This window comes from Mustelus asterias, chromosome 17, assembly GCF_964213995.1.
Source record: "Mustelus asterias chromosome 17, sMusAst1.hap1.1, whole genome shotgun sequence".
NCBI classification, from domain to species: domain Eukaryota; kingdom Metazoa; phylum Chordata; class Chondrichthyes; order Carcharhiniformes; family Triakidae; genus Mustelus; species Mustelus asterias.
The window spans coordinates 397,967-421,168 of record NC_135817.1 but is presented as its reverse complement, the minus strand read 5'-3'; positions in this window follow the sequence as shown (position 1 = coordinate 421,168).

The window sequence follows — 23,202 nt, the reverse complement described above, 5'->3', positions numbered from 1 at the left end:
TTGGAAGTAAACCTCGATATGTGCAATAAACACACAACAGCTGATGTGGGTGATGCCGATGCTGCAAAACTCAGTCCATCCATTCTCCTTTGGATAAAAATACCTCGTCCAAGGATTCTGAGTCCTATTGCAGTCTTCAAATTTCTCGAGAAAAGGAAAGAGAAAATAATTTTTCAAAAGAGAGGAAAATGTTCAAATTAATTCATGCAACAAGAGCCCAGGTATATCCCTCAGATATACAGCCTCTCAGCAATATCCAAATACAAAAATAATTAATCTTATCACTCATTCATTCCCTCTCCCTCAGAGAATAAAATTAAAGCTTGATGGTGGTAATAACCAAGCAACTCATTCTGCTGAAGCCTTTTGAACAGGACTCAGGCAGTCCTCCTTCTGGAAGAAGCTCCTCTCTCTCGCCCTGGTGAAAAGTATTACCCATTTTGAATCTTACACACCTCCCAGTTCTCAAAATTCAAATTCCTCGGAGAAAAGACATTTAAGTTTGTTAAAGTGACAAAAGCACGGACAGTTACAAAGATAAAACACACAAAATAGCAAGCCAAGAGTTCAGCATATGCACTGAATTTAATCGCTCAGCAACAAGCCACAACACAGACACGACAGGTTACAAAAACAGAAAGAAATCTCCACCTCTCCGTCCCTGTTGGAAGGGGAATGATTGAAGAGATAGAGAGAGCAGACAGCGCTACACTTACGTCATGAATGAAACAAATTAATGCGGCTGCTGTAGGTTTTTTTAACCATTAATCTCATCCACTGAAACACAGGAACTGTGCCGCAATGAAGCAAATGCAAAAGGCACCCTGTAGGATTTGATTTGAGGCCAGGTCAGAAAGGCTGCCTGTACATCCGGCAGAACGAGCAAGTTTCTCCGCACCCCAGTGAAACAGAACAATTTTCTCCAGCCGCAAAACCTCCCAGACACGGCTAGAAGGAGCGAGAGGGAAAAGGGATGCACTTGCACCCCACTCGCTGTCCCTTACACCCTCCCCTCCCACACCCACACCAATAAAATAACAACACGTCACATTGGATTTGCCTTTTATATTTATTGCAAAATGCGGCATAAAAACAAATTGATGCAGAGGGAGAAAAAAACAAAGAACAAAGAACAGTACAGCACAGGAAACAGGCCCTTCGGCCCTCCAAGCCTGTGCCGCTCCTTGGTCCAACTAGACCAATCGTTTGTATCCCTCCATTCCCAGGCTGCTCATGTGACTATCCAGGTAAGTCTTAAACGATGTCAGCGTGCCTGCCTCCACCACCCTACTTGGCAGCGCATTCCAGGCCCCCACCACCCTCTGTGTAAAAAACGTCCCTCTGATGTCTGAGTTATACTTCGCCCCTCTCAGATTGAGCCCGTGACCCCTCGTGATCGTCACCTCCGACCTGGGAAAAAGCTTCCCACTGTTCACCCTATCTATACCCTTCATAATCTTGTATACCTCTATTAGATCTCCCCTCATTCTCCGTCTTTCCAAGGAGAACAACCCCAGTCTACCCAATCTCTCCTCATAGCTAAGACCCTCCATACCAGGCAACATCCTGGTAAACCTTCTCTGCACTCTCTCCAATGCCTCCACGTCCTTCTGGTAGTGCGGCGACCAGAACTGGACGCAGTACTCCAAATGTGGCCTAACCAGCGTTCTATACAGCTGCATCATCAGACTCCAGCTTTTATACTCTATACCCCGTCCTCTAAAGGCAAGCATACCATATGCCTTCTTCACCACCTTCTCCACCTGTGTTGCCACCTTCAAGGATTTGTGGACTTGCACACCTAGGTCCCTCTGTGTTTCTATACTCCTGATGACTCTGCCATTTATTGTATAACTCTTCCCTACATTAGTTCTTCCAAAATGCATCACTTCGCAGTTATCTGGATTAAACTCCATCTGCCACCTCTCCGCCCAATTTTCCAGCCTATCTATATCCTGCTGTATTGCCCGACAATGCTCTTCGCTATCCGCAAGTCCAGCCATCTTCGTGTCATCCGCAAACTTGCTGATTACACCAGTTACACCTTCTTCCAAATCATTTATATATATCACAAATAGCAGAGGTCCCAGTACAGAGCCCTGCGGAACACCACTGGTCACAGACCTCCAGCCGGAAAAAGACTCTTCGACCACTACCCTCTGTCTCCTATGGCCAAGCCAGTTCTCCACCCATCTAGCCACTTCTCCTTGTATCCCATGAGCCTTAACCTTCTTAACCAACCTGCCATGTGGGACTTTGTCAAATGCCTTACTGAAATCCATATAGACGACCATATAAACCTGAAGTGACAGAGGCAGGACTTTTAAACACCCTCAAACCCCAACCCATCACCTCAAATACACAAACAAGACTCCAGGATTTCGAACAAGCCTTTACCAAAGCGGGGGATTTTTAATTGTGCCATCCCGAGTGCTTTACAGTCACAGAACTAGTTTGATTTTCAATTTGTGTGGTTACAAGTTGCAGTTCAGGAAAGGCGACTGGATTTTGATGCACAGCAGCATCCCATGGGCAACATTGTGACTATATTTGGAGATGATAAGGGAGAGACATTCCATTCCCCCAGGCTCATGTCTGGTGTAATCCACACCTTCCCCCAGACTCTCAAGGCCATGTGTATTCGAATTCTGGATACATATCCCCTCAGCCACAGAAGTAGACAACCTCCCCTCTTTAAAATGGGAACAAGCTGTGCCCATTCCTTTGCGAGACTTCTAAACATCAGCCTCTCAGCATTCATTAATATTTTTTGTGTATCCAGGAATTTATGCACTTATGTATTTTTTTATTGTATTTCTGTAAGCAATTAATCCCAAAGGGCTGGGGATGAAGCTTTTCTCCAGACCGGGAGTTTGGTACTGACCCCTCACTAGAGACCCTCAGATTCTGCCCCTTCTGCTGTGAAGTTGTTTTATTAAATATGTGAACAATGTAAAATATTAGAGGGGAAACAACAGTGAGTGGTCCCCTTAAAAGCTGGTTTTATTTTAGTCCTTTTAAAAGCTGGTTTTGTTGAATGCTGAGATGTTTGAAATGCAGAGTACACACAGACTCTAAGTTGCAACATTTGTTTCAGAGATCGAAACATCAGGGTTGCACTGGTAACCGTCTCTGCTGGTTTTTGCCTTTTATTAGACTATGGGTTTAAAGGAGACACTCAGCTAAAGGGAATCGATCAGATTTGAATTTGCAATTGTTATCAGCATCAGGCCAATCCGAACACAGGAACATTGATAGGTCATAAGGATGATAAAAGAGGAACTCAACTGCCATGAGTGCAGTTGCAGCACGGGTGCGGCAGGAGTTCAACAAGTATCAGGGCCGGAAAAGCTGAAGTAGGTGAAGACAGTTAAATCAACTGGAGCAATTGGTTCATAACTCTGCCAGCTTCGATACGTCTTCAGACAGATCCCCCCTCGAACCAGCAAAAAGCACCAATTCAGGCGACACTGACAGACAGCGGACAACTACTGACGAACTGCAAAAGCTTCCGAAAGACATCGAGCCTGGATAAAAAGTAAAAAGACCTTATAGGCAGCGGACAACTACAGAAGAACTCGAAATCTTTTCCAAGCGATCAGTCCTGGTTGTCCATATATCTGTTTTTTTTGAAACAAACTAAGATTCTGTAATTACTGTTTCAGTACTGAATGATCCTTGTCTTTAGTTAAACTGCATTTCCGTCGAATCATCCTTTAATTAAAATGTTACTGGATCAGACAATGTTCCTGGTTGGTTGAATAAAGTAATTTGATAAGTATTCATTCCAGAAAGGCACTGGTGAAGGGAAAGTGGTAAAAGGGAAGTGGTAAAAGAAGCTCAAACAGTGAGATTAATTGAAGCAGTGAAATAAATCCCAAGAGAAGCCGAGAAGCTGGAGGAGAGCGCACAGCCTGGAGAGAGCTGGATGATAAGATAGAGCCCAGATCAAAGAACAAACAAAGAACGAAGAACCAATACAGCACAGGAACAGGCCCTTCGGCCCTCCAAGCCCGCGCCGCTCGCTGGTCCAAACTAGACCATTCTTTTGTATCCCTCCATTCCCACTCCGTTCATGTGGCTATCCAGATAAGTCTTAAACGTTCCCAGTGTGCCCGCCTCCACCACCTGGCCTGGCAGCGCATTCCAGGCCCCCACCACCCTCTGTGTAAAATATGTCCTTCTGATATCCCTGTTAAACCCCCCCCCCCACCCCGCCTCCTCACCTTGAACCTCTGACCCCTCGTGAACGTCACCACCGATCTGGGAAAAAGCTTCCCACCGTTCACCCTATCTATGCCTTTCATAATTTTATACACCTCTATTAGGTCACCCCTCATCCTCCGTCTTTCCAGTGAGAACAACCCCAGTTTACCCAATCTCTCCTCATAACTAAGCCCTTCCATACCAGGTAACATCCTGGTAAACCTCCTCTGCACTGTCTCTAAAGCCTCCACGTCCTTCTGGTAGTATGGCGGCCAGAACTGGACGCAGTATTCCAAATGCGGCCGAACCAACGTTCTATACAACTGCAACATCAGACCCCAACTTTTATACTCTATGCCCCGTCCTATAAAGGCAAGCATGCCATATGCCTTATTCACTACCTTCTCCACCTGTGACGTCACCTTCAAGGATCTGTGGACTTGCACACCCAAGTCCCTATGCGTATCGACACCCTTTATGGTTCTGCCATTTATCGTCTCGCTCCCCCCTACGTTAGTTCTACCAAAATGCATCACTTCACATTTATCTGGATTGAACTCCATCTGCTATTTCTTTGCCCAAATTTCCACCCTATCTATATCCTTCTGTAGCCTCTGACAATGTTCCTCACTATCTGCAAGTCCAGCCATTTTCGTGTCATCCGCAAACTTACTGATCGCTCCAGTTACACCTTCTTCTAGATTGTTTATATAAATCGCGAGCAGCAGAGGTCCCAATACAGAGCCCTGTGGAACACCACTAGTCACAGGCATCCAGACGGAAAAAGACCCTTCCACTACCGCCCTCTGTCTTCTGTGACCAAGCCAGTTCTCCACCCATCTAGCCACCTCCCCCTTTATCCCATGAGATCCAAGCTTTTGCACCAACCTACCATGAGGGACTTTGTCAAACGCTTTACTAAAGTCCATATAGACGACATCCACGGCCCTTCCCTCATCAACCATTCTAGTCACTTCTTCAAAAAACTCCACCAGGTTCGTGAGGCATGACCTCCCTCTCACAAAACCATGCTGACCATCGTTAATGAGTTTATTCCTTTCGAAATGCGCATACATCCTATCTCTAAGAATCCTCTCCAACAACCTCCCGACCACGGACGTCAAGCTCACCGGCCTATAATTTTCCGGGTTATGCTTCCTACCCTTCTTAAATAACGGGACCACATTAGCTATCCTCCAGTCCTCTGGGACCTCACCTGTGTCCAGTGACGAGACAAAGATTTGCGTCAGAGGCCCAGCGATTTCATCTCTCATCTCCCTGAGCAGCCTGGGATAGATTCCATCAGGCCCTGGGGATTTGTCAGTCTTTATATTCCCTAAAAAACCTAACACTTCCTCCCTTGTAATGGAGATTTTCCCTAATGGGTCAACACTCCCCTCCGAGACACTCCCAGTCAACACATCCCTCTCCTTTGTGAATACCGACGCAAAGTATTCATTTAGGATCTCCCCTACTTCTTTTGGCTCTAAGCATAATTCCCCACTTTTGTCCCTGAGAGGTCCGATTTTTTTCCCTGACAACCCTTTAGTTCCGAACGTATGAATAAAATGCCTTGGGATTCTCCTTAATCCTCTCTGCCAAGGACATTTCGTGATCCCTTTTTGCCCTTCTAATTCCTCGTTTGAGTTCTTTCCTACTTTCTTTGTATTTCTCCAGAGCTCCCTCCGTTTTTAGCTGCCTGGACCTAACGTACGCCTCTCTTTTCTTTTTGACCAATCCCTCAAGTTCCCTGGTTATCCACGCTTTTCGAATCCTACCCTTCCTATCCTTCTTTTTTACAGGCACATGCCTGTCCTAGAGCCCTAACAACTGTTCCTTAAAAGACTCCCACATGCCAGATGTGGATTTACCCTCAAACAGCCTCTCCCAATCAACAGCTGCCAATTTCTGCCTAATCCCAGTAAAGTTAGCCTTCCCCCAATCCAACACATTACCCTTGGGACACCACTCATCCTTTACCATCACTATCCTAAAGCTAACAGAATTGTGGTCGCTATTTGCCACATGTTCCCCTATCGAAATTTTGAAGACCTGACCGGGCTCATTCCCCAGTACTAGGTCCAGTATAGCCCCCTCTCTAGTCGGGCTATCTACATATTGTTCAAAAGAACCTTCCTGTACGCATTTCAGACTCCCAGCCCTACGCGATTTCCAGTCTATACCAGGGAAATTGAAGTCTCCCATTACAACGACCCTATTTTTCCTGCACCTATCCATTATCTCCTGAAATATCCGTTCTTCCACTTCCCTTGGGCTGTTGTGGGGCCTGTAGTATAACCCTAACATAGTGACTGCACCCTTCCTGTTTCTGAGCTCCATCCACAGTGACTCGTTACACGACCCCTCTGAATTGTCCTCCCTCTGCACCGCTGTAATATGTTCTCTAACTAATACTGCTACTCCCCCACCACTTGCAGTCGCTAGTGCCTCCAACTACTTAGAACAAAGAACATAGAAAAGCTACAGCACAGACAGGCCCTTCGGCCCAAAAGTTGCGCCGGACATGTCCCTACCTACTAGGCTTACCTATAACCCTCTATCTTACTAACTTCCATGAACTTTTCCAAAAGTCTCTTAAAAGACCCTATCGAATCCGCCTCCACCACCACTACTGACAGCCGATTCCACGCACCCTCTGAGTGAAAAACGTACCCCTAACGTCTCCTCTGCACCTTCTCCCCAGCACCCTAAACCTGTGACCTCTTGTGGCAACCATTTCAGCCCTTGGTAAAAGCCTCTGAGAATCCACTCTGTCAATACCTCTCAACATCTTATACACCGCTATCAGGTCACCTCTCCTCCTTCACCTCTCCAAGGAGAAGAGACCTAGCTCTCTCAACCTATCTTCATAAGGCATGCCACCTAATCCAGGCAACATCCTTGTAAATCTCCTCTGCACCCTTTCTATGGCTTCCACATCCTTTCTGTAATGTGGCGAACAGAACTGGGCACAGTACTCCAGGTGGGGTCTGACCAGGGTCCTATACAGCTGCAGCATTATCTCCCGATTTCTAAACTCAATTCCTCTATTGATGAAGGCCAGTATTCCATACGCCTTCTTGACCACAGCCTCTACCTGCGAGCGTCCTATGAACCCGGACCCCAAGATCCTTCTGATCTTCCACACTGCCAAGCGTCTTACCCTTAATATTATATTCTTTCATCCTATTCGACCTGCCAAAATGAACCACCTACTTCTTGATATCATGTGGAGTGAATCGAATTGGCTGGAGATTGGCATCTGAGATGCTGGGGACCACTGGAGGAGGCCGAGATGGATCATCCACTCGGCACTTCTTGCAGCAAATACTTCAGCCTTATCTTTTGAACTGATATGCTATCCTCCACCATCGTGGATCAGGATATTTGTGCAGCCTCCTCTTCCACTGAGTTGTTTAGTTGTCCACCACCATTCACGACTGGATGTGGAAGGACTGCAGAACTCAGATCTGATCTGCTGGTTGTGGGGTCGTTTAGCTCTGTCTATCACTTGCTGTATTTGCCGTTTGGCAGGCAAGTAGTGCTGTTTGGTAGCTTCACCAAGTTGACACCTCAGTTTTAGCTATGCCTGGTGATGCTCCTGACCTGCCGCCCTGCACTCTCCATTGAACCAGATTTGATCCCCGGCTTGATAGTCCTGATTGATGGGGGATATGCCAGCCATGAGGTTGCAGATTGTGCTGGAGTACAATTCCATTGCTGTTGATGGCCCACAGCGCCTCATGGATGCCCAGCTTTGAGATGCTAGATCTGTTTGAATCTATCCCATCAGGCACAATGATAGTGCCACACAACACGATGGAGGTTATTCTCAATATGAAGGCGGGACCTCGGCTGCACCAGGACTGTTCGTTGGTCACTCTTGCCGATACTGTCATGGATGGATGCATCTGCAGTCGGCAGATTGGTGAGGATGAGGCCAAGTATGTTTTTTCCCTCTTGTTTGGTCCTTCAACACCTGCTGCAGATACAGTCTAGCAGTTATATCCTTTAGGAGCCGGCCAGCTCCATCAGTAATGCTGCTGCTGAGACACCCTTGGTGGTGGACATTGCTATCCCCAGCCAGAGTACATTATGCGCCCTTGACACACTCCAAATGTGCTTCCTCCAAGTGTTGTTCAACATGGAGGAGTACTGATTCAAAGGCCAAATCAGAGCTGCATGTAGGAACCAGTAAGAGGTTTCCTTGCCCTTGTCTAATCTGAAGCCATGAAATTTCATGGGGTCCAGAGTCGATGTTAAGGCCTGCCAGCGCAACTCGGTCCCACCTGAGTACCACTGTACCACCAGATCTGCTGGGTCTGTCCTGCCGGTGGGACAGGACATATCCAGGGATGGTAACGTTGGTTGTATCTGGGGTGTTCCCTGTAAGGTATTTTTCCATGAGAATGATTGTGTTAGACTGTTGCTTGACTAGTCTTTGAGACAGCTCTCTCCCACTTTTGTCACTAGCCCCCAGTTGTTAGGAAGGAGGACTTTGCAGAGTCGACAGGGCTGTTTGTTTCGCAGTTGTCATTTAGAGAAGGCAATGTTTTGTGGTATTACCGTTTGACCATGAAACCATTGACGATTGCCGGAAAACACTTCTGGTTCACTAATTTCCTTTAGGGAAGGAAATCTGCCGTCCTTACATGATCTGGCCTACACGTGAATGCAGAGCCAGAGCAATGTGATTGACTCTCACCTGTCCTCTGAAATGGCCTGGCAAGCCATTAAGTTGAGTGGGCAACATCTCTTCTGTGGTTATTAGTTGGTAAATGTGACCAACGCAACCAGTGTCTGGAAAGATTTAACCCACTCTAAAAATAAATGTTTTCCATCACTGAACTTGATGTCGTAATCTGCATGTTTATATATTTAAACCAAATATGAAACGAGCTATCTCAGAATCCCTGAGGTGATTGTACAGTGTATAAATGAGAGGCTTTGGGAATATATAACCTCTGGTTTTAAGACGGAGAGACTGCCAAGAGCACGAAGGGACTCATCACCTCACACTGAAAATGCTGGGACCAATTGACATTGCTGAGAAGATATTCTACCCAATGATTGCCATTATTGGTGTTCCTGGTAAGTGACTCTAATTATGGAAGTTGTGTCAATCAGTGTGTGAGCGGCTTTCTGATTGAAACTGTGACTGAAAATGTTCCAAGATGTTATCCAGGCAACAGGTGAACGATGTAATGCATTTGAATCAAATGGGCCTGGAATTCACTGCCAAGTGAGGTGGTTGAGGCAGTTACGTTGGCCACATTGAAGACTATCTTGATGCAATATGAACACACACGGAATAGGGGGATTTAAGTGGTTGGTCCAGACATGTAAACGTGATCGGAAATATTTCTGCAGTTTTAATTATTTTCAACAAATGAAAATAAACCTCTGAGAAATGTACTGATTCACTGAACATTTATTTTTGTATTTAGTGTAATATTGCATACCCGAAACAAAAAAGAAAGTACAGGACACCACAGGAATATGCCCTTTGCCCCCCCCCCCCCCCCCCCCCCGCAACCTGATCCAATCACGTTTACCTATCGAAACCAACCACGTAAATTCCTCTATCCCCTGTTTGTTCATATGCCGATCAAGATAAGTATTTAATGTTGCTCACGTAGCTGCCTCAACCAACACACTTTGCAGTACATGCCAGTTCCCCCACCACCCTCTGTGTAAAAAAACGTTCCCCGCACGTCTCTACTAAACCTTTTAACCCTTTATCTTGAACATGTGCTCCTTTGTAATTTTCATTTCTGCCCTGGGAGAAAGTTTCCAACTGCTCACCCTATCTATACCTCTCATTATTTTGTAAAATTCTATCAGATCGCCTCCGTCCATCCAATGAGAACAATCCCAGTTCATTCAACCTCTTCTCATAGCCAATGCCCTCCATACCGGGCAACATCCTGGTAAGATTGGACATCAGTGACGGTGGTCTCTCTCAAATAACGTTTGGTGGGAGTCACAATAAAATCAAACTTTCCGTGTGGATCACGAACCAGAGTGGAATATATCAAACCAGTGAACAAACATTACAGGATGTAACTGACTGTGTAGAATTATACTGATTGTGGTGCTTTCACCAGAGTGGAATATCTGATCTCGTATCCATCTATTTCTGGTACTGTCTGCCCGTGTATAATTGGACTGCGTGCGGCAAAAGAACTGCAATGAAATGATCTGGTTCTATTTTGAATCATTATTATTTTTCAATTGGTGCGTGAATGGTCCCATTCCATGAAGTTGCCTCTGTATTTTAACTTTGAAGCAACTAAAAGATGGGAAGTGTTTGCCTTTGAGCTCAAGATATTTCGTGGTCTGTGAATGATGAAATTACTTGACTGCTTTGTTTGGGGGCGAGTAAGGTTGGGATTGTTTCCCTTGGAACAGTGAACACTGAGCTTCGATGTCATTGAGCTGTACAAAATTATGTGACACATTGGAGGTTCTAATCACCAGACTGTGTCTTTCTACCCCCTCCTCATCTCCACTATATTTCGTTATCTATCCCCCGTTTCCCTGAGCCAAGCCTTCCTCTCATTGAATCCAGGAATTGGGACTTAATGTTACAACTGCATAAGAGATTGTAGTGCACTGCGTACAATTCGGGTCGCCGTGCTATAGGACGGATATTATTAATCTGGAAAGTGTTCAAAAACATTTACAAGGATGCTACTGGGTATGGAAGGTCTGAATTGTAAGGAGCAGCTGGAGAGGCTGGAGCTTTTTCCCTGGAAGGTAGGAGGATGAGGATGAACATGTACAGGTTTATAAAATCATGAGTTCTGTGCATGAGGTGAATAGCGAACGCATTTTGTCCAGGGTAGAGGAGCCAAAGGACATAGGCTTAATGACAGAAGGGGAAAAGAGTTACCAGGGAGCTGAGGAGCAACGTTTTGACAAGATAAGGGTTGTGTGTTTCTGGAATCAGCTGACAGACAAGATGGCAGAAGCGGGTAGAATCAAACTACATTTGAACAGGGACATGGATGGGAAATGTTCAGAGGGATATGGGCCAGAGGCAGGAAAATCGGACGAGTTAAGTCTTCGAAATCTGGTGGAATTGGAGGAATAGGGCTGAGGGCCTGTTTCAGCCATGTATATATCTGTGACTTTATGACTTTCTCACTCCCCTTTTCACCCCACTCTATCTCCACTCGCTCTCTCTATCTCTGTCTACCCACCTGTTTGGCAAACTGAATCTCCGTTTTGCAGCTTGTGAGGGAGATGGGGAGAGAGGAAGGGCGAGAATGAGGAGAGGCAAAATCCGGTATTCATAACCACAGCATACCAGGTACAAATGGATCGATGTACATTTCACTTCACCCTCACATTGAACAATAGTTTTCACATTATATCTGCACATCTAACAATACAAAATCAAATTAAATAAAAAATAAGAAGTTCCTTCCGCAATCACGACCTTTATTCCACAATTATACCGGCTTCAAATCAACTAAATTTAGTTCCAGCCCAAGAAGAATGATTGCTGTTGATGCGAATACATTTTAAAATGACCTGACATTTGTTAATTTATAAATTTCTGCAGATAAATTCTGCACTGGAAGATCCAAAATATAGTAGCACTTTTAAAATTCAGCCGAGAATTTCTGATCAATGTATGCTGTCTGTATTTTTGTACGACTGTTGAAATATGCAAAGTGACGCTGGGATATTGGTCGCACAGTAAGATCCCACAAGCAGCAATGTGATATTGCCTTAATATCCCTTCAGTCCCCTGCAGAAAGGTCTAATTATCTCCTTCAGTCCACCTTTCAACTTTAAGTCTTTTAAATTCAGGAACTGCAAAACCTCTTTGCTGTCCATGAGCTATTTTTTTAAGGTGGTCATTGTTGCAATGCAGACAAAGGCCACATTCCACTACGCGCAGAGCAAATTCCCACAGTGGCAGCAACTGGAACAGGATGCGAAGGGACACAGACCTCTCCCTTCCTCTCTTTGTCAAACCTGTTATAAGCGCCCATTGACCACGAGAAACAGCCCCCACCCTCGCCACCCTTTTCCTGTTCATTGTCACAAGGCTGGAGATTTGGCTTCAGTCTCCTGGAAAGGTGATACTCCCTCATAAAATCATGATAGCCTTTTTAAATCATACACCACAACACGATCCGAAAGGTGCAGTCAGCATTATGGAATGGCACGGTGGCACAGTGCACAGTCGTTAGCTCTGCGGCCTCACAGCGCCAGGGACTGGGGTTCAATTCCCACTTTAGGTCACTGTCTGTGCGGAGTGTGCATGTTCTCCCCGTGTCTGTGTCAGTTTTCGTGAGGTGCTCCAGTTTTCTCCCACAATCCGAAAAACATGTTGGTTAGGTGCATTGGCCATGCTAAATTCTCCGTCAGTGTATTCAAACAGGCTCCGGAGTGTGGCGACAATGGGATTTTCACAGTAACCTCATTACAGTGTTAGTGTAGCCGACTTGTGACCATTAAATAAACTTTAACGAATGCATTTTAAATTGGGACAATTTTATACAGAACGAGAGAGAGCCATGAAAAGGCAGTGGAATCCCCAACAGCCGCCACTTCACCCACCAACCCGCCCCCTCGCCCCTCCCGCCGAGTAACTTCAGAATCAAAATATAGAACCTATCCCTTCTTGAAGATGCACGCAGCATACTCACACCATGTGTCTCTTCCTCTGCGTCTAACCCACCACCTGCAACTGTTTAAAAATCGCTCAGTGTTTTTCCTTCCCTCTCTCTGCTTCACTCTCACACACTCTCTCTCCATTTGTTTTGCCATGATGTGGAGAGGCGGCGTTGGTGTGAGATGGGCACAGTAAGAAGTCTCATAAATCACGATTAAAGTCAACAGGTTTTTTTGTGCTCCGCGTAGAAAAGAGTGATTAAATCTTCCTCTCTCTCCCCAGTTGCAATAGTGGCAAATTGCCTTGCTTCTTGTGAAGAGTTTTTATTGATTAAAGGTTTCAAGGCACAGAAAGAAAGCTGGTGATAGGGAGAGAGCGAAAGGTATTGGATGGAGAAAGAGGGATATGTGATAAAGTGAATGAGAGAGAGAAAGAGAAAGACTGATGCTGGAAAGCAATCGAGGTTAGTCCCTCGGAACCGGCGAAACTGCAGATAATCTATTTCTGGGATGAGTGTGGACTTGTTCTGGTGGAAACCAGGGTACGGTGTATTCCAGGAAACTCTATGTTCTGGAGGCTGTCATTACTTTATCTGCGTCTAGTGGATTAATGACTGTGCAACATGAGCTGTTCCAACCTTTGCTGAGTCTATTTCTGGGATGACGGAGTGATATCAATGTCAAGGAGACTGACAGTTTGTATTCCTGCAAATAATACGACAGGGAGAGGCCGTGAAAATGATTTATTTGTTCATTGATTATGGAGGATTCGAAAGATCTGGAAGTTTGTTCCAGCTCCATCATCTGTCCGGGCCTTGGAAGTGCTCAATTCGGGGTGGACGTCCATAATTGGATGCAGGAAGGGATGGCAGATTGTATTGCCAATCCCGAGTATATTTCTTTCGAGTTTGGTTCCAATTGGTAAACCTGTCCAGTCTGACATAATCTGGAAATCAGATATATTTGAATTATCAAAATTTGCATGTTGCCTCCATCAAAGTTGACAAATGAGTAATTCTCAGCTGTCTGTCCTTCACCCATTGCCTATCCAGCGGTTTTATATTGACTACATCCCAGTCTGCAATTTTAATCTCTGACACAACTTCAAAAACACCGTCACCCCGGTAACACGCCCATGTCACTTATGCCAAAATATTCTCCTTATTGTCGGTTTAACATGGAGAATGTTTCTTAATTAATTTCCCAGCTCTTATCCTTTTTTTATCTGACAGCTAATTTACTGGGAATTGTGATCCTGAGTCGGGGAAAGTGTGGCCTCTCCACTTGCACCACTCGTTACCTGGTGGCCATGGCAACGGCGGATCTACTTTACATCGTAATTGACCCCATTCTGAATCAGATCAATCGTTACTATTTCTCTACGAATTTCCTGTCTCTCACTCCTGTGTGTAGTGTTAAATATGTCCTGCAGCCTGCAGCCAGAGACTGTTCTGTTTGGTTCACTGTCACTTTCTCCTTTGATCGATTTGTTGCCATCCGCTGCCAGAAACTGAAAAATACATATTGCACTGGGAAAACTGCGGCTGTAATTCTGGCAACAACCAGCATCCTGCTCTCTGTGAAAAACATCCCCTTGTACTTTGTATATGAACCGAGATTGATAATCGACGATGTCCCATGGTTCTGTTACACAAAGATGACCTATTGGACTGATCCTAGATGGATTGGATTTTCCTGGTTTGATCAAGTTTTAACCCCATTGCTCCCATTCGGTTTGATCCTGTTGATCAACGCTCTGATGGTCAGTTACATTTTAGTGACCAGTCGAGTCCGGAAGGGACTGAAGGCTCAGAGTAAGGGAGAGAATCGCAGGGACCCCGAGATGGAGAACAGAAAGAAGTCAATGATTTTACTCTTCAGCATATCTGGAACTTTCTTTCTCCTCTGGTCGGTTAGTGTTACATTCTTTTGCTATTCGAAAGTGAAGCGATTAACTTTTGTCACTATTCCTGAATATACATTTCAAACAGTTGGATTGATGTTGCGAAGCTTAAGTTGCTGCACAAACACATTTATTTACGTGGTGACCCAATCCAAATTCAGGGAGCAGATCAAAATCGCAATGAAATATCCGGTGACATCAATTATTCAATTAATGAACTAATAAGACTGACTGACAGCAAACCAGAGACAGGGATTACTAACTGAGCAGTTTAGCCAATCAGGGACTGGCATCAATAACTGACTCAGCCAATCAGAGACTGGGATTCATTACTGACTGTCTCAGTCTATCAGGGACCGGGATCGCTAACCGATATCCTCAGCCAATCAGTGACTGGATTACCAAATGACCACCTCAACTAATAATAGGCTGGGTCACTAATTGACCACCTCAGCTAATCAAGACTGGTTTGCTAACTGGCCACCTCAGCGAATCAGAGACTGAATTTCCAAACGCCCACCTCAGCCATTCAGAGGAGAGACCCCTCACACCGCCTCAGCTGATTAGCAACGCCACAGGTTGGCTGAGAGCTGTGTTCGCCAATTAATAAACTCCGCACTTTAACTGATAGCCTATTAGCCAATCAGAGACAACGGTTTCTATCTGATCGCCATGTCAGTCAATCAGGACACCAGCAGCTAACGGACGCCCCCTAAAAAAAACGTGAACTCAGTTCGCTAATCGATAAACACTCCCGCCAATCAGAAATCTAGTGACGAAGAATGACAGCCGCCCTTGCCAATCACAGCCTCGGGTTTAGACCGGCCCCCGGCGGCAGCGAATCAAGAAGCATCTCCCGCTGAGGAACAGCCAGCCGAACGAATCAGCAAGCTTCACCGACTAAGGACAGCAGCACCAGCCAATCGGGGAGAGCCGATTTTCGGCTCAGCGGACATCATTGCTCTCTCATTCTCTCTCTCTGCACAGATGCTTGGTAAAAGTGCATTGCATTTATCAGAACTACTTTCTAACTCTCTCCCTCTCTCTGCAGAGATGCTTGCTAAATGAACATTCCATGTATCTGAACTGCTTTCACTCTGTTTCTGTGCAGACCCTTGGTATAGACACGTTGCATTTGTCTGAACTGATCTGTCATTCTCTTTCGCTGTGCAGAGCTGCTTGCGCAGTGAACATTACAGTTACCTGAACTGGTGTCTCACTCTGCAAAGATGCTTGGTAAATGAACGTAGCATTTATCTTAACTGCACTCTCATTCTCTCTCTCTTTCTGCAAAAATGCTTGGAAATAAATGAACATTGATTTTATCCGAACTGCACTTTCCACATAAACACAGTGGGTACAGAGGTTCGGAATACTCCGATGAGTAACTCGTCTCCTGACTCCCCAAACCCTATCCAACACCTATAAGGACACAAATCAGGAGGGTGATCGAACACTCCCCACTTGCCTGGATGGGTACTGCTCCAACAACACCCAAGAAGCGTGGCACCATCCAGGACAACGCAGCCCGCTTGATTGGCACCACATCTACAGCAATTAATCACTCCAGCACCGACGCTCAGTCGCAACAGTGTGCACTATCTACATGATGCATTGCAACAATTCACCAAAGATCCTTCGATCGCACCTTCCAAACACGCGACCATTTTCAACTTGAAGGGCAAGGCCAACAGCTAAATTGTAGGTGGGAGCACCATCACCTGCAAGTTCCCCTACAAGCCAGCCACCATGCTGACTTGAAAATCATAGCCGTTCCTTCGCAGTCGCTGGGCAAAATCCTGGAATTCCCTTCCTTACGGCATGTGGGTCAACCCACAGAAAATAGACTGCAGCGATTCAAGATTGCAGATCTACACCATGTTCTCAATGGCAACTAGGGATGGGCGATAAATGCTGGCCAGCCAGCTTTGCTCCTGCCCCAAGAATGATTTTAAAAAAGCTTTCACTCTCACTCTGTGCCCTTGCAGAGATACCCGTCAAACATATATTGCACCTGTCTCACACAAACTGTCCCTGCAAAAATCTTTTGTAAAGGAACACTGCATTTACTGAACTGCACTCTCAGTCTCTCCGTCCGCAGAGATGCTTGGTACAGGTATATTTCACCTATATCAATTGATCTCTTTCTCTCTGTCTCTCGACAGAAATATTTTGTGAAGGAACATTGCATTTATCTGTACTGCACTCTCATTCTCTCTCTTTCTCTTTCTGCAGAAATATTTTGTAAAGGAACATTGAGCTGAAAACATTCTCTCCATTGCCATCTGACAGCTTTGCGATACCTCAATGTCTAAACATTTTGCATCTCTGATCCCTGGTGAACCATTAAACAATGAACAAAGGGCAGACCTCACACTGTCTATTTGCTGCTGCCTCTAAACAGACACCGGCTGTTAATTCCTCCCCTAGAAACAGATCCTCATATCGAGTTGGATTCATAAACTGACCGTTTTAAACATTACCTTTCAATCAACTCTTTTGTCTAGGTCTGAGCAGCTCCCCCCTTCCTTCATTATAGTTTCCTCACCCCCCTGTTCTAAAGCCACCACCCAGTAAGATCCCAACAGTCCTCTCAGTCGCTGGAGTTCGCAATCACCGTGGTGTGGGAGGAACATCCATTTTCACATGATCCCTAACATTAAGCCCGGACTGTCGCATTGCTAAATTTATTAAACAGATCAAAGGAACCTGTTGAGGGGGGAGCTGGGTAGTGGTTGCTGGGAGGAAGCACGCTGTTCCCAATGGGCTGGTCAGTGACAAACACAGACCTCCCATCCATTGTCAGTGTCTGTGTATCACCCTCGTGTATAACCCACTACCTCCATCTGCTTTTCTGACTCATTATCAAGACCACACCAGCACTGAAAATCTCCTACTGTCCTATTCTCCCATTCACCACTCCCCATGTCAACACACTCTACCTGCTCACTTGAGGATTGGTGTTGTTTTTACATTAATTATCAGCAATGAAGCTTACACTTCATCAGTCGTCTCTCCCACCTGTCTGTCTCTTTCGCTCTCCGCCCAGATCCATAGCTATCCAGTACCCCATCTCTGCTCTTGTCTCTCCTGCTCTCGATAATCTGTCCTCGGCACTGTTTCTCTATCTCAGGATGAATGTGGATTGAAATGCACTCTGTGATCACTTTCTGTCTGAACGTTTATAATAATGACTTGTTGCGGGTCATGTTTTAAAATTCAGAATCAAAAGAGAAAGAATGAAAGAGAAACAGAGAGAGAGAAAGAAAGCAGGAGAATCCACAATCTCATCCTGAAGTGGCTGCTGCACATTTTATTGCTCCATTGAATTCAGCCAGTTGAAAGAAATTCTGGAATTAAACAGGTTCAAAAGGGTTCCTGAGAATAGGCCTTGAATCGAGGCGTAGTCGCAGGGGTTGCATTAAAGCTCTGAGACAAAGAACAAGTTTCCCTTCCTTAGTCAAACAGAACAATCATCTCAATCCACATTCACAAATTCCACAGCCCTGTCTGGAAACACAAATGACACTCTGTGACTAAGAATAGGCCTTTATCCAGGCCCAGGAATTTTAATTTTATTTCCCTACTCCCGCCCTAATTATATATATTTACAGTGCTATAAAAACAATCCGAAATGTGTGAGTGATAGAATCATAGAATCCTACAGTGCAGAAGGAGGAGGCCATGCAGCCTATCGAGTCTGCACTGACCATAATCCCACTCGGGTCCTATCGCCATCAACCCATACTTTTTCCCTAGCTAGTCTGTGAGACACAAAGGGGCAATTTACCATGGCCAATTCATCTAATTTGCAGATCTTTAGACTGTGGGAGGAAAGGGGACCACCCGGAGGAAACCCTTGCAGACACGGGGAGAATGTGCAAACTCCACACTGACAGTGCCGCAAGCCAGGAATCAAACTCTATAATCTATAATTCTACGATTCTCCCATCGACTCTGTGCTGAAATGAGTGATGAAGTATTCTTGTCACACTGTTTACAATGAGAAGAAATCATCACGGTCTTTGTGGAAATATTTTGTTGATTAAAGGTATAAAGACACATAAAGAGAGTTGTAGAGAGCGACAGAGAGAGAACTGCTGGCGGGAGATAGACAGATATGTGGAGAAAGTCTGAGTGTATGAGAGAGAAATATTGAATGAGTCCGAATTGGAGAGCAGTTCAGAGATACTGGAAGAAAGCTGGAAACAGAGAGGAAGAGACGTGCGAGGTATAGATAAAGGAAGAAAAAGGGAAGACTCAGACAGCGGGAGCGCAGAATGGAAAGAGCGGCAGACACTGGAATCAATCAGCTGAAAAGAAACTGTGTGGCGAGACAGGATGAGGACGGAATTTTGAGGGGGATAGTTAAATGTTGTCTTTGAACTTTCGAAAACTGAATTGCAGTCATCGATGAGAATTTTGTTTTTTAACAGCCAACTTCATCACTGTGGATGAATTATTATTTTGGCATTATAATAAACTTTTACTCAGCTTTATGATCACAGGGTTATAATTTTCGCTTTGTCACGCACGAAGTGGTTAAAATGATTCTGACTAATAGCAATGCCAGTCTATTTTAATCCCAGGGTTCTGAACGCCAGGAAAATTCCCATAATCTAACAGGAACTGGTACACCCAAGGAACTGAAATTAAAATTGGAAGTAAACCTCGATACGTGTAAGAAACACACGACAGCTAACGTGGGTGAAGCCTATGCAGCAAACCTCAGTCCATCCATTCTCCTTTGGAGACAAATTCTCGTCTAAGGATTCTGAATCACATTGCAGTTTTAAATTTCTCGAGAAAAGGGAGAGGGAAAATAATTTTCCGAAACACAGGAAAGTGTTTAAAGTAAATCATGCAACAAGAGCCCATATCGACCCCTCAAATACACAGTCTTTCAGCAAGATCCAAATACTAAAATAATTAATCTTATCACTCATTCATTCGCTCCCCCTCAGAGAATACAATTAAACCTCGATGGCAGTAATAACCAAACAATTCACCCGGGTGAAGCCTGTTGAACAGAACTCAGTAAGAAGTCTCACAACACCAGGTTAAAGTCCAACAGGTTTATTTGGTAGCAAATACCATAAGCTTTCGGAGCAATGTTCCTTCGTCAGATGGAGTGGTCTCTGTTCTCAAACGGGGCACAGACATAGAAATCAAGTTACAGAATACTGATTAGAATGCAAATCTCTACAGCCAGCCAGGTCTTAAATGTACAGACAATGTGGGTGGAGGGAGCATTCAACACAGGTTAAAGAGATGGGTATTGTCTCCAGACAGTACAGCTTGTGAAATTGTGCAAGTCCAGGAGGCAAGCTGTGGGGGTTACTGATAATGTGACATAAATCCAACATCCCGGTTTAGACCGTCCTCATGTGTGCGGAACTTGGCTATCAGTTTCTGTTCAGTGACTCTGCACTGTCGTGTGTCGTGAAGGCCACCTTGGAGAATGCTTACCTGAAGATCCAAGGCTGAATGCCCGTGACTGCTGAAGTGCTCCCCCACAGGAAGAGAACAGTCTTGCCTGGTGATTGTCGAGCGGTGTTCATTCATCCGTTGTCGTAGCGTCTGCATGGTTTCCCCAATGTACCATGCCTCGGGACATCCTTTCTTGCAGCGTATCAGGTAGACAACGTTGGCCGAGTTGCAAGAGTAGGTACCGTGTACCTGGTAGATGGTGTTCTCACGTGAGATGATGGCATCCATGTTGATGATCCGGCACGTCTTGCAGAGGTTGCTGTGGCAGGGTTGTGTGGTGTCGTGGTCACTGTTCTCCTGAAGGCTGGGTAGTTTGCTGCGGACAATGGTCTGTTTGAGGTTGCGTGGTTGTTTGAAGGCAAGAATGGGGGTGTGGGGATGGCCTTGGCGAGATGTTCGTCTTCATCAATGACATGTTGAAGGCTCCGGAGGAGATGCCGTAGCTTCTCTGCTCCGGGGAAGTACTGGATGACGAAGGGTAATTCTAATCAGTATTCTGTAATTTGATTTCTGTGTCTGTGCCCTGTTTGAGAACAGAGACCACTCCATCTGACGAAGGAGCATTGCTCCGAAAGCTTATGGTATTTGCTACCAAATAAACCTGTTGGACTTTAACCTGGTGTTGTGAGACTTCTTACTGTGCTTACCCCAGTCCAACGCCGGCATCTCCACATCAGAACAGAACTCAGTCAGTCCTCTGTCTTGAAGAAGCTCCTCTCTCTTGGCCTGGTGAAAAGCATTACCCATTTTGAATCTTACAAACCTTCCAGTTTTCAAAATCCAAATTCTTCGGGAGAAAAGACAACTAAGTGAATTAAAATGGCAAAAGCAAGGAAAGTTACCAAGATAAAACACACAAAATAGCAAGCCAAGAGTTCAGCATATACACTGAATTCAATCGTTCAGCAACAAGCCAAAACACACACATAACAGGTTATAAAAAACACAAAGAAATCTCCATCTCTCCATCCCTGATGTATTACAATCGAAGTGGAATGATTGGAGAGATAGAGAGAGCGGACAAAGCTGCACTTATGTCATGAATAAAATAAATTAATGTGGCTGCTGTAGGTTTTATTTAACCATTAATCTCATCTGCTGGAAAACAGGAACTGTGCCGGAATGAAACAAATACAAAAGGCATCCTGAAAGGACTAATTTTAGGAATTGTCAGAAAGGCTGCCTGTACATCTGGCAGAACGAGCAGTTTACTCCCCACCCCAGTGAAACAGAACAATTTTCGCCAGCCCCAAAACCTCCCAGACACGGCCAGAAGGAGCGAGAGGGAAAAGGGATACGCTTGCTGTCCGTTGCATCCTCCCCTCATACACCCCACCCCAATAAAATAACAACAAATCACATTGGATTTGTATTTTATATTTATCGCAAAATGAGGCATTAAAAAATTGATGGAGAGAGAAAAAAAATTGGAGTGACAAAGGCAGGGACTTTGAAATACCCTCAAACTCCAACCCATCACCCAAAAAAACACAAACAAGACTCTGTGATTTCGAACAAGCCTTTACAAAGGCCAGGGATTTTTAATTGAACAATCCCGAGTGCTTTAGTCAGTGAACTGGTTTGATTTTCAATTTATGTGGTTACAAGTTGCAGGTGAGGAAAGACTGCTGGATATTGATGCAGAGCAGCATCCCGTGGGCAGCAATGTGACCATGTTCGGAGATGATAAGGGAGAGACATCCCATTCCCCAGCCTCATGCTTGGTCTAATCCATACCCTCCCCCAGCCCCTGAGCGCCACGTGTATTCTAATTCTGGATACATATCCCTTCAGCCAAATAAGTAGACACTCTACACTCTTTTAACTGGGAGCAAGCTGTGCCCATTCCTTTGCGAGACTTCCAAAAATCAGCCTCTCAGCATTCATCAATGTTTTTATGTATTCAGGAATTTACACACTCATGTTTTTTTTTTACTTTTGTTTATGCAAGCCAGGAATACCAAAGGGCTGGGAGTGAGGCTTTTCTCGAGAGATGGGGTGTTTAGTACTGACCCCTCACTGGAGACCTTCAGATCCTGTGCCCCTTCTGTTGTGAAGTTGTTGTATTAATTATGTGAAGAATGTTAAATGCTAGAGGTGAAATAACAGTTTGCGTCCCTTTAAAAGCTGGTTTTATGTTAGTCCCTTTAAAAGCTGGTTTTATTGAATGCTGAGATGTTCGAAATGCAGCGTACACACAGACAGCACACAGTTGCAACATTTGTTTCAGAGATCAAAAGGGTTGCACTCGTAACCGCCTTTGCCGGTTTTTGCATTTTGTTAGCCTATGAGTTTAAAGAAGACACTCAGCTAACGAGAACCTATCAGATTTGAATTTGCAATGGTTATCAACCTCAGGCCAACCCGAATACAGGAATGTTAATAGGTCATAAGAATTATAAAAGGGGAACTCAACTGCCTTGAGGGCAGTTGCAGCACGGGTGCGGCAGGAGTTCAACAAGTATCAGGGCCAGAAAAACTGAAGCAGGTAAAGGCAGTTAGATCAACTGGAGCAATTGATTCATAACCCCGTCAGCATTGGATACGTTTTAAGATAAATCCTCCTCTAACCAGCAAAAAGCAACAAATCAGGCAACGCTTACAGACAGTGGACAACTACCAGTGCTCTGCAACATCTTCCGAAAGGTATCAAGCCTGGATAAAAAGTAGAAAGACCTTACAGACAGCGGACAACGAGGGAAGAACTGCAATTTTATTTCGAAGCCATCAGTCCTGGTTAAAGAAGCCACGATTCTGCAATTACTGTTTTGGTACTGAATGGTCCTTGTCTTTAGTTGAACGACATTTCAGTCGAACTATCCTTTAATTAAAATGTTACTGGATTAGATAATGTTCCTTTTTGTTTGAAAAAACTAATTTGTTAATTATTCGTTTCAGTGAGTGTCATGTCTTTATATTAATGAACCTCTAAACGTTAATGTAGAACAGTGAAAACCTTCCCAAAACCTTTT